The 17,680-nt window shown below is 40.0% G+C and overlaps 1 pseudogene; it reads right to left on the bottom strand.

The window, feature by feature from the left end:
* Nucleotides 1–2,178: 2,178 nt before the first annotated feature.
* Nucleotides 2,179–2,297, bottom strand: LOC120588381 (uncharacterized; annotated as a pseudogene).
* Nucleotides 2,298–17,680: the final 15,383 nt, after the last annotated feature.

The following is a 17,680-nucleotide window of genomic DNA, read 5'->3' as shown; positions in this document are numbered from 1 at the left end:
AACAGCTATAATTGAACAAAGGATTCCTTCAGAGCACACAGACACTTCTGAGGGATCTACACATCAAAACATCTGAAGATGGGAACATGAAGGCTAACAGGGGAGCAGAGATGAGTGCCAGATGCAGCCTGGAGCTCACTGCAGGTCTCCAGGGAGAGGGGACGAATCAGGCTGCTAGTGTACTCTCTGTACCCTCGAGCATTCCTGCCTGAGTGATCAGCATATAATGCGGCTGAATCCAATGATCAGAGACAAGGTACAGAAGCTCTACAGCTGTGTTCTAGCAGCCGCCATTGCCAGGCTGAAACAAAGCCACAAATATGTGGAGATTAAACCACATGCTACTAAAGAAGAAGTGAGTCAAAGAAGAAATAAAAGGAGAAATCAAAATATACGTAGAAACAAATGAGTATGAAATTACAACATATCAAAACTTATGGAATACAGCAATAAGAGGAGAGTTTTATATCATTACAGGCCTATCTCAAGAAATGAACAAACAAACAAACAAACAAAAATCCCAAATAAAAAAACTAACATTACATCTTAAAGAACTAGAAAAAGAACAAGAGAAGCCCAAACTTTAAGTACTTACATACTTACCTATAACCAGATTATATGATCATGACTTCAACAATCATTTGTCATCTGCATTGCAAGGACAGAATCAAAATGAGATATGTAAGAAGTATGTGTTAAGTCAATTTATGCTACTAGAACTAATGACCATAGACCCAGCAATTTATTAGCAATGGAAAGTTATTTCTCACAGTTCTGGAGGCTGAATGTCTGAGATCAGAATGCCAGAATGATTGAGTTCTGGTGAAGATCCAATTCTGGATTGCTGACTGACTTCTCACTGTATTCTCATACGGTAGAAAGAGAGAGCCAGATCTCAAGCTTCTTCTTATAAGGGCACTAATATCATCATGACGGCTCTACCCTCATGACTTAATTGTCTTCCAAAGGCCCCACTTCCAAATACCATCACATTGTGGTTAGGGTTTCAACATATAAATCTGTCAGGGACAGGAGGGGAGGACACAAACATTCTTTGTGTAGGGAGGCAAAACTACCTCTATCCATTTTATGTTTTTCGGCCAAGGGTCTTTAACAAAAAGATTAATAAGAGAAAAACAGGGTGGGTGGGTGGCTGAAATGAGTAAAGGGGGTCTAAATTACAAACTTCTTATTACAAAATAAATAAGTCATGGGAATGTAATGTACAGCACAGCAACTATAGTTAATACTACTGTTTTGCATATTTGAAAGTTGCTAAGAGAGATCTTGAAAGTTCCCATTACAAGACAAAAAAATTTGTAACTATATATGGTGACGATGTTAACCAGATTTGTGGCAATTATTTTGAAATATATACAAATATTGAATTATTATGTTGTACATCTGAAACTAATATGTTATATGTCAATTATACTTCAAATTTTTTTTAAAGAAAACTTTTTATTAATGTATGCAGTGCACATCACGTGGGAGAAACTTAAAATAGAATGACTCAAAGTAGTGGTTTAGAACTCTGGATTATAGAGAAACTTCAACAAAGAGCAATAAATTTGTAGAGAAGTGAGTGGTAAGACAAAAGAAAGTGGTTTTAGGCTTCTGAGGGTGGTAAACTGTGAGAAGGTAAATAAATATATGAAAGGAAACTAATGGAGTAAGGTTTGTTTACAGAGTCTTCTGTGCAGTCTCCGGGCTGATGAGAGTCTGTCTCCAAAGAAAGAATTTATATCCTACTTTCAGGCAGAAAAGAGGGGGAACTCAGAGAGATTTTCCTGTTTGCTGCTTCTTAATTGCTTTCAGCCCAAAATAATTTTTATGTCAAAAAGGCATATTTTGGGGTGACGTATTCTGGTTTCCTTCATTTACTATTCAAAAAGGCTCTGGGAAGGAGAAAATGAATAGGAAGAATAGTTTTATCTAAGTTCACTAGTTTGAACCACAAACTATAAAAATAAAGAGGAAAGATATGTAACCAGACTGTAAGCTCCATGAGGAGATTGTCGAAGTATAATTGTCAATAAGTTAAAAATATCATTCACATATAAATACGTAATGAACACATGAAGGATCTTTTTCAATGAATTAATTGAAAATTGTAGGAGCCAGCAAGATAATACAGCTGGTTTCAGTTTTATGACATACATTTTTTTTTTTTTTTATCGCCTACGGCACCTGATGTTCCTAGGTGGTCTCCCATCCAAGCACTAACCAGGCCCAACCCTGCTTAGCTTCTGAGATCAGACGAGATCGGGCACATTCAGGGTGGCATGGCTGTAGACCAGCTGGTTCCAGTTTTAATAAAGAATGTTCAAATAAGATTGCTAGGTTAGATGCAAAACTGTTTAATGTTCTTCAAAGCAATCAATTCTAACCTTTGGAGTTATTTTCTCTACTGGACAAAAATTATTTGCATCATTATGGGGGAAAAAAACGTGTGACTTCACTAAGATTTGGACTTTTACTCAAGAGTAAACAATGAGATGAACAAAGTATATTCACCTGAGATTATTAAATAATCCTCGGATAGGCCTGATAAACAATGTCCTCCTGTGACATTGAAGAGACACGCCATCCACATTTTTGCAATATTTTCAAGTTTTAAATAATATTTCTTAACAGGATGGATTTATTTTTTGTTTTCTTCACTGCCGTATTACTAGCACCTAGAAGAGTGCTTGAAACTAGTAGGCTCTTGAGAAATAGTTGTCAAATGAATGGTGATGTTCTAAGAAAGCCTTTGTTGGTTGGTTGTTTAAAACTCAGAATGCATTTCCTTCTAAAGTAATGTTAGAAGTTATGGCAGTTAGCACCCCTAAACCTGAAGGGATGAAAGTAGGACAAGGATATTGGGAGGAAATGAAAGGGCTGCCTTAAAATGAACTATGTACGACCTTTGGTCAAAGGACACAGTTATTGTGAGGAGGGCAACAAAGAGAGTTAATACACTTATTCTCTTCTATTCTATAAGTCCTAGGGCTTTGCATTGGATGAATCCAACTAAAGCCAGAGGACAAGGGAACCCTTTGGTATTATTTGTACAGGTGAACCTACTAAGACAGGGAAGGGTGAAGAGTGGATTTGGAGAGACAAACAGAAGATATAGAGCAAGAACACTGAAAGTAAACTGCAAATAAAGCAGTAAAATAAACTCATGTTTGTTGCGCTCTTTTTTGTTCATTCTGTCATTAGCTGTGGTAGCCAGCCTCCATGGTAGCCCCCAGTGGTACTTGCCTCTTGATATTTGTGTTGCGGAGATGATGGAGGGTGGCTTTCAAGGCTGGATCACATTGAAGCCTTTACCTTCTCTTCCTTGGATTACTTGCTCTGGGGACACCAGCTGTCAGCTCACAAAGATACTCACATAGGTGCATGTGGTGATGAGCTGAAGCCTCCACAACCACCACTCGCCAGATGTGGAAAGGAAGCTTCTTGCAAGAGATCCTCCAGTCCTGGTCAAGCCATCATATTACTGCAACTCCAGCTGACATCACGAGAGACCTCAAGCAGAACCAACCAGCTAAACTGCTCCCAAATTCCTTACTAACAACTAATAAATGATTATTGTTGCTTCAAGCAGCTAAGTTTTGGAGTAATTTGCTATGCAGCAATAGATAACTAATTGTGAAGGTTAATTTATGTGTCAACTTGATTGAGCCACAGAATGTCCAGATAGCTGCTGAAACCTTAATTCTCGGTGTGTGTGTGTGTGTGTGTGTGTGAGAATGATTCTGGAAAATATCAGACTCTGAATGGTGGACTGAGTAAAGCAGATGGCACTCCTGAAATGGGTGGACATCATCCAACATATCAAAGGCCCAAATAGAACAAAAAGGAGGCAGAAGGTTGAGTTAGCTATGCCTGACTACTTGAACTAAGATCAGTCCTCTACTGCCCTGGGCGCTCCTGCTGGCAAGCCTTCAGACCTGGACTGGATCTACACTATCGACTTCCTGGGTCTCAGGCCTTCGAACTATATCTCCGTTTTTGACTTTCCTGGGCCTCCAGTTTGCAGACAAAAATGACAGATTGTAGGACTTTTCAGCCTCTATGATCCCTCGAGCCAATATCTTATAATAAATCATACATATATACCCCTGTTTTTCTAGAGAACCCTAATACATCAGCATAAGCAGTTAACCCTAACTAACCTCTATGCATTACTGATTATGCCTTCATTGAAATTTTAAGTTTAAAGCTATTTATGTTCTTCCCATAAATAACTAGAACATGAGCTATTACTGTGAGCTTTCCTATAGCATATATGAACATTACAGAATTTTTAAAAATCTGAATATTTTCTTGATATATCAAAGGCCTATGTTAATAATAGCTTTAGGAGCTATTTGTAACCAATTCTTTAAAAGCTACAACTGTGCATAATAAGTGAATTCACTATTGAGCAATCACAGTGTAAATAATGACCATTAAGTATATTCACATGGTAAAACTGAGCAAATTTTCTACATTTAGCTCAAAAATTTTACTGTGTAAAGTTATGTTTGTTCATGGGTTTCACTCTGAACATATCTTTCTTTAGGGATCACTTGAGTTTTAACTTGCCATGTAACTAAGATCAATATCTGGATATTGCTGGATAAGATTTACCAGAAAGTGATTAGGAGAAATAGATTTTTTCACCTATGCCAGATACCGTCAACCTTGGATAAGAAGAATTCAATGCCCAGATTGAAGTTGTCATTAGAAAGTTACACTGAATATTTTCATCACTTCATCTTTGCCCACTTATTGACCATTTCCTTAGAATAAATTTCTTAACAATAAGTGCTGTGTTAAAATTTAAGTGTTTTTCTTCTTTTTTTCCTAAACTTGTGTTCTGAAAAACATTTTAAAAGCGAATAGTGTAATAAATTGCAATGTACCTTTCACCCAGTCTAAACTGTTTTCTGACAACACTTTTGACACCCAATGGAAATCCTATAATTTAATTTACTTCAGACCCTAACTACACAGAGATAGCACCAACCCCACAGGTGAAGACCCCAGTCCCTCAAGACTGCCCCACTTCAGATGGCAGTCACAAGTCCTAGGTACTCACCTGAACTTTTGATCGACCGGCTATAAATGGAGGGGTTCCCATGATCCCTTCTTAAGGTTCAATTATTTGCTAGAACAACTCAGAGAACTCAAGAAAATGCTTTACTTACAATTACCAGTTAATTAATCAGTTCAGGCTACTATAACAAAGTACCATAGATATACATAAACATGCATAGACTGGGTGGGTTATAGACAACAGAAATTTATTTTTCATAGTTCTAGAGGCTGGAGGTCAGAGATCAGGGTGCCAGTTGGTCAGGTTCTGGTGAGAATTGTCTTTTGGGTTACTGACTGTGGACTACTTCTTGTATCCTCACAAGGTAGAGAGAGGGTGGAGACAACTCTCTGAGGTCTTCTCTTACAAGGGTACTAATCTCGTCACGAAGGCTGTATCCTCATGTGCCAATAACCTCCCAAAGACCCTATCTCCTAACAGTCACATGGAGGGTTAGAATTTCAACATGTAATTGAGGGTAGGGGGGAGGACCCAAACATTCAGTCTATTGCTGGGTACGACTCCAGAACAGCCAAATAGAAGAGATTCATAGGGCAAAGTATGGGGTAAGCGCACAGAACTTCCATGTGCTTGCGGAACCCTACTCTCCCAGCACCTGGATACATTCAACTGTGAGGTTCCATTAAGTAAACATGGTGGATTAAATCACTGGCTATTGGTGATTAGCTCAATCTCCAGCTGAATCCTCTCTCAGGAGGTCAGGAGGTGGGGCTAAAAGTTCCAACCCTCTGATCATGCTTCGGTCTTTCTGGCAGCCAGCCCCAGTCCTGAAGCTATTAGGGACCCACCAAGAGTAGCCTCATTAGGATAAAAGGAGCTCCTATCACTCAGAAAGTCTCAAAGGATTTAGGAGCTTTGTACCAGGAACCAAGGATGAAGAGCAAGTATAGATTTACCTCTATTCATTTTTCCTCCACCTCACACCAGACTATTTTGAAGCAATTCAAGTTATAAGATTTTCATTCATATTATTTCAATATTTATCTCTAAAAGATAAGAACTATTTAATACAACAACAATACTATTACCACAGGTAAAAAAAGGTTTAAAATAATCCAAAAGATTCATGCATTGTCATTGTTGTTACATGTCACTTATTTGCTCTCTTAGAAGGGTGCAACAATTTGCCCTTCCACTTCCTTTACAGCAGTGCTAGCCCTCATATTATCAATCTTTTTCGTCTTGTTCTCGATATCATTTTTTTATTATTATTAATGAGATTGAGCAACTTCTCACTTCGTTTTTGGCCATATATATTTCTTCTATAAATTGCCTATCCAACTGCTCTGTTGATTTTTCTCTGCATCAATCTTACTTGATTGATAAGTTAAAATAGCAAGAATTTTATCACATCGCATCATCTGTATTGTGTATGATACAAAAAAATTTTCAAATAAACTTTATTTTCAAATAATTATTTAAATTACACATGGCAAATTCATATCATGGTACTCCATACAGCCATTAAAAAGTATATATTTGTCAAAACCCACAGAATGTGTAACACTAAGAAGGAGCCCTAATGTAAACCATGGACTTTGAGTGACAGTGATGTGTCAATTTAGGTTCATCGATTGTAACAAATGTACCACGCTGGTAGGGGATGTTGATAATGGGGTAGGCCGTGCATGTGATGGTGGTGGGGTCATGGAGTATGTGAGAACTGTCTATACTTTCCACTCAGTTTTGCTGAGAACCTAAAACAGCTCTAAAAAGCAAAGTCTATTTTTTAAATAAATGTTTAAGGACAGCTATTGTCTAAAATTATGTATTAAATTCATATTAAGATCATTTCTCTCATTGAGTACACTCAATGTTGCAGGTATCATAGTACAATCAGATTCAGTAACAATTATTATACTATAAAATCTATAAACATGTATTTTAAATTATTCAATCATATTGTTGAATTAATGTAAAGTTTTTAAAAAAATAGATTATGTTTTAGAGCAGATTTTGGGGAACCACAAAATTGAGGGCAAGGTACAGAGATTTCCCATGTGCTCCCTACCCCCACACATACATAACATATTGACATTGAAAGCTATCCATTATATATATGTTGAATAAAAATGCATAGAGTAGGCATGTACATATGTTTCTTGTTGCTTAGAAAATACTTAGAAAGGATAACTGACACATTTTATTATTATTTCTATTTTTTTTGTGGGAAAAGGGAAGCTCTGAGTAGTTAAATGACTTAACCAGGAGCAATCAGCTATAAATGGTGAAGCCAAGAGATGAAACCAAGTCTGTCTGGCATGGTACTGAGCTTAGTCCATTTTAGCATTAGGCAGGAAGGTCTGTGAGAAAATGCCAGGAGCCACTGGTAGAATGATGCAAAAACTAGGGTTTTGAGTAACCAAGGAGTTCTTTTAAGGAAATTGTACCCATAGCTGGGTTGGTAGAAAAGCGGGAGGGCATGCCAAAGAGCCACTGAGGAAACCAAAGAGCAACTGTGGAATCAATGGTTCAAGCTCAGTTTAGAGCAAAATCAACCATTTTCAATTTCAGAGAACCAAGGTTTAAATTCTGTTTTGGAGAAACCACCCCTGACTATTATTAACCCTTAAACTAGTAAAAAAACTAGGTTGCGGGCCAGGATATGGGTCTTATTGCAAACTCTGTTACCTTATCAATAGGGTTCTTTTGGTTGATCTAGCTCTAGGTCATCTGATATAATCTCCCATCCTAGGCAGGAATCTCTCCTACAGCCTTACTGATGCACATTTAAAAAAAATCTTCTCTAGCTCTATAAAAATCCTGACCTGTTATAAGGCATAGAAAGAGGAGACTGTAGGCATAGGTTAATTGCCACTTTTATTTGAGTAGGCTATCTTTTTATTTGAATGTATTATTGCAAAATATATTGTTTTATGTGTGCACATTTTTAATTTATGGAAAGAGTATTGTAGTATATATCTCCTTCTGGTGTTTACATTTTCCAACTCAACCCTATGTATTTAAGAGTCACCCTTGCAGCTTTGCCTACATCTAACCTGATGGTACTTACAGAGGCATTAGACTCCAGCATGTGCGTCACAATTTACCTGCCTACTCTCCCAGGGATAAGAGCCCAGATAGATACCAACTCCCTTCCGCACTAGGCCGTGATGCAGGAACATCTTTGCACCTATTCCCATAGAGACCTGTGTGAAAATTTCTTTGGAATTTATATCAGGAGCAGAATTGCTGGGTCATAGAATAGATGTTTTCTTCGGTATTCTCAATTATGCCAGGTGACTCTCCAGAATGGCTCTACCAGTTTAGATGCCCACTAGCAGTGGAAGATAGTATGTTCTTCTTTTCCCCACATCTCTTCCAACCCTTGACAGGATCCAAATTTCTGATTTTTTTTTTTAGGCTGAAAGGTATGAAGGTATAATTTGAATGATTTAGTTTGCTAGCGATTCATGTTTATATTAAGAGAAAGCTCATAGTAGAGTTGATGTACTGAGAAGGGTCAGATTGATCCTGTTGTTTCAGGTTCCTCTTGCACACCTTGTTCTGTTCTTTAGGTTAAAACAATATCATTTTTTAAACAGCGTTATTGAGATATAATTCACATACTATGTCATTCACCCTTTAAAGTACACAATTCAATGGCTGCACAACCATCACTACAATTTGTGGAATCAATGGTTTGAACAAGTGAACAACCGTTTACTGAGCAAATAAGGGGAGAGGGTTTTTATTGAGGAGAGGAGGGAGAAGAGAGAGATCTTGTGAGCAAGAGATAATATCAGAGACAAGCAAGCTCAGAACAAGGTAGGGTTCCAGGCAATATCAAGGACTAATGAAAATTCCTAACATTTACTAGGTTGTCTAAAGCCAAAAATGACTCTTATTTTTACCATTTAATCCTTCCCAAAAGCATGATTTGAGGAATACTACCGTTTCCATCTATATGTGAGGAAATGGCACAGGAAGGTTAAAAAACTAGTCTACGGAGACGATTTGTAAATTCCAGAACCATATTCTCCACCACTATATTACATGGCTTCTCAGAAGAGGCAACTATGAGGCCACTGAATATCACCCAGAGTCAATCCTAACTGCAACCTTAATGTTTTTCTACAGGTAGTGCAGAAAAAAATATATCTAATTTTGCAAAACTTTGCTACAAACTGGCATGTCTTTGATAGAACCCCTGGTTTTGTTACCTGTTTTTAGGAGTTTTGATTGCATACCATGTGAAGAGGTGGAATTAGAACTTGCCTGGAATGCTTGAAATTTGGCCTATAATCCCAGACTGTAGTTACCAGCTCTGAGGTCTTAGGCAAATCTCTTCACCTCTCAGAGTTTACATTTAATATTCTGAAACATGAAGGGGAAGAGGAGGAAATGAGTTCAAAGTAGCTCCTAGCTCTAAAATTGTTTGATCATGTTTACTTCTGGACAGGCAAAAAGACTTCTGGGGGCCTTTCCTTTCCCAAGCTATAAGTTTAATCAGTGAGGTAAGAAGGAAGAAGTGATAGGTTCCCCGGTGGCAAACACTACTTTATTATGATCTTTATCTACAGAAAACATGTAACACTATATGCTCTGCCTTCTCATGAACCCCATTGGACAATCAAGCCTCCTTCTGGAATAAAGCTTTCTACATCGGTCACTCAAAAACAGACTGATGGTAAATTCACCTCTTTCTCTCTCATTCTCTCTCTCTCTCTTTCTCTCTCTCCCCCACCCTCCCTTCATATACACATATCCCTCTGGTGAACCCTAATACAGTTAGCAATTATTATTTTTGTTTGCAGCACAAAGTGATACCGTATCCTGGTTCTTTCTCACTCAGTAATTGCATGGCAATCTTTCAATTTAATCCTCCCAATTCTAAAGATTTAAGACAACTGAGAGGAGAAAATTAAGGTTTGCTTTGAAAAAAGGCAAGGAAACAAGAGGTGAGAATGCTCGTGGCAGGCTTAGGAACTAGTAAGTGTGGGCGCAGTGAGGGTATTTTTAGGGAAGTAGTGGGTTATAATGTTGGTGAAGGGCAGGAGCAGACCATGGAAAAGTTTGAATACCAGCCTTAGAAGTTTAGGAATTTTTCCCCCTGTTGGAAATGGGAAGCTTTGTGAAACAATACTGTAAAATTAAAAAAAAAAAAAAAAAGTATCAGTGGGTATAGGATTCTGAGTGGGAGAAACCAGAGAAAGAGAGAATAGGTAGAAAATATTATGTAGCCTTGCATTATGCAATTACACACAGTTCATTACCAAAGAGCACTAAGCATTTGTTTCCTTATTGTTTTCCCTGGGTCACATTTCAGGCCATATAGTGGTCCCTAATGTGGGCAGGCTGATGTCCCTCTTTTGGTCCCCTTTCCTGTTTTTCTTTCCCAGGTTCCTGCCTCTTCCCTATGGTCTGTATAAATGTGGGGTGTGGATAGGGAACACCATTTTTGTTGCCCTTTGTGACCTGGGGAAATTTTTCCTCCTTTCAACCTGTAAGGAGGACTGTGAATTCTTGTTTTCTTTAACAAAACCGAGCTCTCTTGTTTACTTTTCATAGTATAACCATTATGTGCTATTAATTTATTTGAATTTTAAAACTTTTTTCTTGGAGCATTTCTGTATATAAAATCTAGATCACCCAAAGCCAAAGTAACAAAGTAAACGCTAACTCTTGTTTTTAAAGTCTATATTTAACACTGCCAGGGAAAGAAACACAGTTGGATACTTTCCCAGAATATGCTAACTAGCTGGAAAAAGAATACTTTATTTTCTGCCATTGGAAAAGAGAAACTGACCAACAGAAAAGCAGTTCAGCACCTCCTCCTACTCTGTGTACAAAATAGGGAGGTGTGTTTGTACATGCCAGTAACTCAGGCTTTTGGCTGCCTGACAAGTAGTGACAAATGTGTCTTTCATCATCTCTTACACTGTTACCTTGAGATTCTGAATTCTAAAATAAAGGAGACTAGAATAAAAGAAATGAGTTTAGAAAGTTAGATATCATTTCCAAAAGGTTAAAAGTATACACACATTTCTGAAATTACAGATTTCAAAGACAATGGCAGTTTTTCTTAATACTGCATTCATTTTTCTGTTGTTTATACACTTGTTTAAAACAAGTCCTTTGTACATTCACTTCGTTTTACTGACAAGAAAAGTACTGAATATTTTTATGAAGATTATAAGGGAATGTTGGGCCTATTTCGGCTGTATCCTGATAGTAGTACATTAGCAGGTATTACCTGGCAATAAACACTGAGCTTTAGATTCTCGAAGGTATAATTTTCACCATGTCGTTCTGTACCATTTCCACAGCCAGAGGGTACAACCTTAATTTGTTTATATGCTGCTTTCTAGGTGTTGTAGCCGCCAGCCCCCGAAAGACACACAGACCACCAGAAATCAGTGAGTCATAGGATACAAGCTCTTTATTCAGCCAGCTGGGCCTGCCAGGGGTACGCAGACCCCAAGTTAAGCAGCCCCGAAACGTAGAGGTACAGGGTTTTTAAGCCCTAAATCCCATTCCTCATTCTGTCTAAAACACAAAGGTCTATTTTTCTCCTATTCACTACCTGTCAACCCACAGGTCAGGTGTGCAAGTCGGGGTACAGAAGCAGAAAGCTTATTGTTAGAATGTTATGTTCCCATCGGTGATAGCCTATGTTCCCATAGGCAATAGCCAAGAAGTAATTTTCTAACCAGCACATTCCCCATTGGCCTTAGCAGAAAATCAAATCCTTGATTCTTCATGTGGAATTTGTTCATAGCCTCTATTTTGTAATACTAAAAGTTTAATAGAATTAATTCACTTCCTTATATATACAAACAAGAAATCAAGGAAACATGGGCCAAAAGTTAACAAGAAGGGGAGGAGGATTAAAGGTCCAGCTATAGCAGATAGAAGGATTGTTAGCCATGGGGACCAACTGAACATCCTATAAAACCGGTTTTCTGATTCTAGTCTTTGTTTTTCCCTGGCATCTAAATTTCTCTCTGCTAGTCGTAAGCTCTCTCTAATTACTCCAGAGTTATTAGCATAGAAGCAACAGATTTCACCTAGAGCCATACATAATCCATCTTGTTCTAAGAATAATAAATCTAAACCTCTTCTATTTTGGAGGACTACTTCTAGTGAATCGACTTGAAGTTCTAGCCTGCTGAGGTCAGTTAAGTTTAGGGGAGTTCCTACCCTGACATAGGTTTAGGCACGACCAGCAATCTTGTCCTATGTCTGAGGTGGTCTTATTTAAGACCTGGTGTATTGTTGTTAACGAAGTTATTAATGCTCCTCCTGGTCGTGGCTGGTCAAATGCCTGGGCTAAAGAGTTAAAAAGGAAGAAACAAAGGGTTATACTTATGTATGCTTGAGTCTTAGTCTTAAGGGCCCGTCTTCCTGAGCTGTCCACTCTCGTGCTGCCTTCACGTGGGAGTGATGAATCCATGATGGGATGCCGTCTACTTTAACTGCAGTGGGCGTCGTCAGGTAGACAGTGAAGGGTCCTTTCCAGTTGGGTTCTAGTCCCTTGGAAGTGAACTTCCGGATCCACACAGAGTCCCCAGGCTGAAACCGATGGAGAAGTCTGTCCCCCGGGGCTGAGTGGGCAGCACGAACCCCAGGCCAAATCTCCTTCTGTACACTTTGAAGGGACTGTAAAGACTTAAGTAAGACAAGGTTACGTAGTTCTGCCTTTTTCTCATCTTCTATTCTAGGTACTAAAGGTGGGGGTTTTCCGAAGAAAATATCAAATGGAGTGAATCCATTAATATATGGAGTACGCCTGGCTCGGAGAAGAGCAAAGGAGAGAAGTTTAACCCAGGTCTCACCAGTTTCTAATCCTAACTTGAGTAGTGTCTTTTTTAGGGTCTGATTCATTCGCTCTACTTGGCCCGAACTTTGGGGGCCGGTAGGCGCAATGGAGTTTCCATTGCAAATTTAGGTAGCTAGCCAATTGTTGTGATACCTTTGCTACGAAGGCTGGCCCGTCATCCGACCCTAAAGTTCCAGGGAGACCAAATCGAGGGAGAATTTCTTGTAGTAGTTTCTTAGTAACTACTACAGCAGTCTCTTTCCTGGTAGGGAAGGCCTCTACCCATCCTGAAAATGTGTCTATAAAAACAAGTAAATATGTGTAGCCCCCCACAGTCGGGGTTACCTCAGTGAAATCAACCTCCCAGTGGTCCCCCAGATAAGTTCCTCTTTCCCTATGCTTAGCTTCTTCTATTTTCCCCTTCTTTGGATTAACTTGAGCACAAGCTGGGCATCGTGAGGCAATCTCCTCTGCAATTCTTCTCCCTTCTAACAAGTGAAAATAGGCATCTAAAACTTGGAGCATCTTAGTTTGCCCTAGGTGTGTGGTCTGGTGTAGTTGGTGGAGGAGAGTCCTTCCAAGGGCCATGAGAGCCGGATTTTTCCATCTGGGGTTGTTGGTTCCTAGTGGCTCCTTTATCTTGAAAATATATGTTCTCTTCTGCCGTATAGGTCGGAGACAGAGGCAGTTCTGGGTAAGGGATAACGGTCAGTAGATGTGGTGGGGGCCCCACTGGCCTTGTGTCCACTGTTCTTGTCTCTGCATTGGCTCGTCGATTTCCCTCAGCCTCAGGACTATTCTCTTTTTGATGCTCTTTACAAAGAACAATAGCAAGAGTCATAGGCATCTATATGGCTTCAAGTAAGGCTAAGATCTCCCCCTTGTTCTTGATGTCCTTCTCAGCTGAAGTCAGAAGCCCTCTTTCCTTGTAGATGGCTCCGTGTACATGTGCAGTGGCTAAGGCATATCAGTGTATATTGTGACGCCTTATCCTTTCCCCATCTTAGTGCCTCAGTGAGGGCGATGAGTTCTGCCTTTTGAGCAAAAGTCCTATGGGGAAGAGCTTGTGACCAGATGGTGCCAGTTAGAGTTACGACCACTGCCCCAGCATACCTCCTTCCTTCCTGCATGAAGCTGCTCCCGTCAGTGAACAGAACTTCATTGGCCTCACGCAGAGGGAAGTCTTTGAGGTCTGGCCGCGAGGAACACACAACGTCAGTGAAATCTATGCAGTCATGAACGGGGTCTCGGGGTCTGGATCTGGCAACAGATTGACTGGGTTGATGACAGTAGCTTTGGATTTTAGCCATATGTTTGGGATCATCCAGTGCCTCCCTGTTGTTGAACACCTTCTGGGCTATCTCAACAAGTTGAGACAGGTTCATTCCTGCAAAACCTTCTAATTTTTGCAATTTACACCAGATATCAGGGGCTGCCTGAGTAGCAAAGGCTATATTAATTGCCCGCTGGTTCTCAGGGGCCTCAGGATCAATGGGGGTGTATTCCTGAGGTCCCTATATAACTTCAGTTACCTTAGAAAGGTTAGTTGGCTGACGAGCAGCCATCCTAATTCCCCCAATTAGAATCTGGTGGTATCGATCTAATGCTGTTCTCCCTGCCTGAGAATTGTGTCCCCAGTCTGGGCGGGTGGAGGGAAATTCCTCCTCAGTCTGTTCCCTGCTTCCTCAACTCTCCTCCCTCCTGCAGCTATCTTTTATGTTTCACTCTGAATGCATCCGCTTTCTTCCTGCGTGAAGGGGGTAATTAAAAGCTGTTGGCAATCGTCCCAGGTGGGGCGGTGAGTCTGAAAGACACTCTCTAAGAGTCCCATTAACGTTTGGGGTTTCTCAGAGAAAGGCAGATTCTGTGCCTTCCAATTGTACAGGTCACTAGTTGAGAAAGGCACATAAACCATAAAGGGCCTGTCAGTATGATGCCCCTGGAGTGGTGCTTCTCCTAAGGGGAGGATGGCCAGGGTGGTGGTATTGGCTGGTGCCCCGCCCGGAGCGGGAGCAGGAGGCCCATAGGGGTTACCTGCCTGCATCTGAGGAGGTGAGGCGGTGCTATTTGGCTTTTGTTGTCCTGGATTATAGGGTGGGGAAAGGTCATTGTCCTCCAGTGGAGATTGGAGGACTGAGGGACTGGGCTGTCTTGGAGATTCAGTTGCTGCATGTTTCGGGGCCCACAGCTAAGACTCCCGCCCCTAGAGAGAGGGCACACTGGCGGAGCCAAGGAGGGGGTGTCTGAACAAGGTTTAATCATTGATTGATGTAGGAAAACTGATCGGGATATCCTGGGACTCCTGTGACAATCTTCCAAACATTCCTCACTAAACTCCTGTCAAAAGAACCCTCCGGAGACTAGTTTACATCAAAAGACAGCCACTCAACTTTACACAATGTTTTTAGTCTGCCTAGAGAAAACTTTATGCCATAGTCAGCTCCTTCTACAAACCCTTCTTTGAAGTGTCGCAGGAGACAACCCAAGGGTGTCTTCTGTGAACTCAGGCTTCCCCCCATCTCTTGCGCAGAAAACACAAAACAGACACTCAGACAAGAACAATCAGACACTCAGACAAGAACAATTACTGGGGTGTATGTAGGTGGACCCAGAGAAGTCCGCCACCTACAATCTAGATAAGACCAGAGACAATAAACAGAACCTGACAACAGGGCACAGGAGACGGCGTCCCGCAGCCTGGCCATGGTCCGGGAGAAGAATTGCAGAGGAGATTGCCTCACGATTCCCAGCTTGTGTCCAAGTTAATCCAAAGAAGGGGAAAATAGAAGAAGCTAAACATAGGGAAAGAGGAACTTATCTGGGGGACCACTGGGAGGTTGATTTCACTGAGGTAACCCCGACTGTGGATTACAGTCTATTATAGTAAAAAGATGTAGCGAAGTCATGATATTCTCAAATGCTGAGCATGCAGATTGCAAGTGCTTAAAAAGAATGTCACAACAACACACATAATTCAAATGTTTTAGACTAACAAGCTTAAAATTTCTACATTAACAGTTCCTTGTTGTTGCCAAAAGTTTTCACATTTGTGAAAGCAAAGGCCTTCATTATTGTCACCAAACTTTGGTATAAATGGTTAAGATATTGTATCACATGGTGCTACATTAATGATGAATTAATTCAAGAATATAACTTCCTGTATTTAAAACTCAGCCATCAAAATGCTCCATTGAAAGAAAAGGGCATCACCAAAAGACATGTACTGGAATGTTTGTGATTAACACCATCTCTAATAGCGTCCAACAGAAGAATGAATTAACAAATTGTGGTATATTCACAGAATGGAATAAAAGGAATGATCTACAACTATATGCAATGATATGGAAGAATCTCACAAATATAAAGTTGAATAAAGAAGTAGAACAAAAAAGTACATACTTTATGATTATGTATATAGAGTACAAAGACAGGCAAAACTAATCTATGCTGTTGAAAATCAGGATAGGCAATGACTAAAAGGCAGTATGATGGAGTTCCTAGCTGTTAATAATGTTCTATTTTTTGATTCTGGGTACAAAGGTGTGTTCAGATTGTAAAAATTCATTGAGTTTGGGATATGTGCACTTTCCTGTATATAGACACACACATATATAATTCTTCAATAAAAAATTTAAAAAGAAAATTTCAGAAAGCCCATGAAAATTGAATTTCAACACATAATCCTCAAATGTCATTACTAGAATTCGTAAGTCGTCAGTGTGAGACTCACTCTCTAAATAGAATATTCAAAGAACTGGATTCAGAATAGCAGTCTGGGGACCAAAATACCTAATATGTCAAAAATCTCCAATCTCTCTGCTTTTTTCTACCTGCAGTGATATCACCATAGTTTAAACCAGGTCATTTCCTACCTTGAGTTTCATCTGATATAGCTTCCTAACCACTCTCTCAATAGCTTATTTTATCTGTTCTCAACAAATTAACCTAAGTGATTTAAAGTCTAAATCAGATCATTTTAGTTCTTTGCTTAAAATGTCTCAAGAGTCCCATTAAATTTAAAATTAATGCACACTCCAACACTTGGCTACATGGTCTGGCTTCTGTCTACCTCATCAACCTCATGTCATGCTGCTCTCCCCCTACCTCTACATTGGAGCCACATTGACCTTTCTGTTCCTCCAAAATTTCAAGCTGTCCCACCTCAGGACCTTTGCTTTGCTGTCCCCTCTGCCTGAAGAATCGTCACTTTCCTGTTTTCTTACTCTCAGAGTCTCCGTTTAAATGTTATAAAGTTCTCTCATAACAAGCCTCCCTATGTCACATCAACCTCCTATTATTCTCTATATCCACACCTTGTCTGTTTCCTTCCTTGACATGATTTGTTATTTTATTTGCTTGTTTACCTGTTTGTTTTCTCCCTCTTGCTCCTCATTAGACTGTAAGCTATATGAAGGCAGCTATCACTTCTAGTCTATTCGAGTCGGGATTGCATCTCCAGTGCTTAGCACAGTGCCTCAAATACGAAAAAAAAAAAAAATCCTACATAAACGGAAATACTTGTTGAACGAAAAAATCGACAATCTCAGGGGATCACAAGATGCCTGTTAAGTCACGAAGAATGCTGCACTTCGAGTTTTTCAAAGAATAGCAATGAACCAGATGCCTTTCAAGAAGCCCTTTGCCCAGGTGTTGTTAGCATTCCTTTTTTGGTTTCCTAGTTGTCACATCTACAGCCCCCAAACCCCAAACGACACCTCTCCTTCCCCGCCCCGCCCCCTGATGATGGACTCGCTGGCTAGGAACAGTCTCCCGACCCCGCCCACTGCCGAGGCGCCCCATCATTGGCCCGCGCGCCCAGGCCTTCG

This window comes from Pteropus medius, unplaced genomic scaffold, assembly GCF_902729225.1.
Source record: "Pteropus medius unplaced genomic scaffold, Ma_sr-lr_union100, whole genome shotgun sequence".
In the NCBI taxonomy this organism is placed as follows: domain Eukaryota; kingdom Metazoa; phylum Chordata; class Mammalia; order Chiroptera; family Pteropodidae; genus Pteropus; species Pteropus medius.
This window is presented reverse-complemented; position numbering and strand designations above follow the sequence as displayed.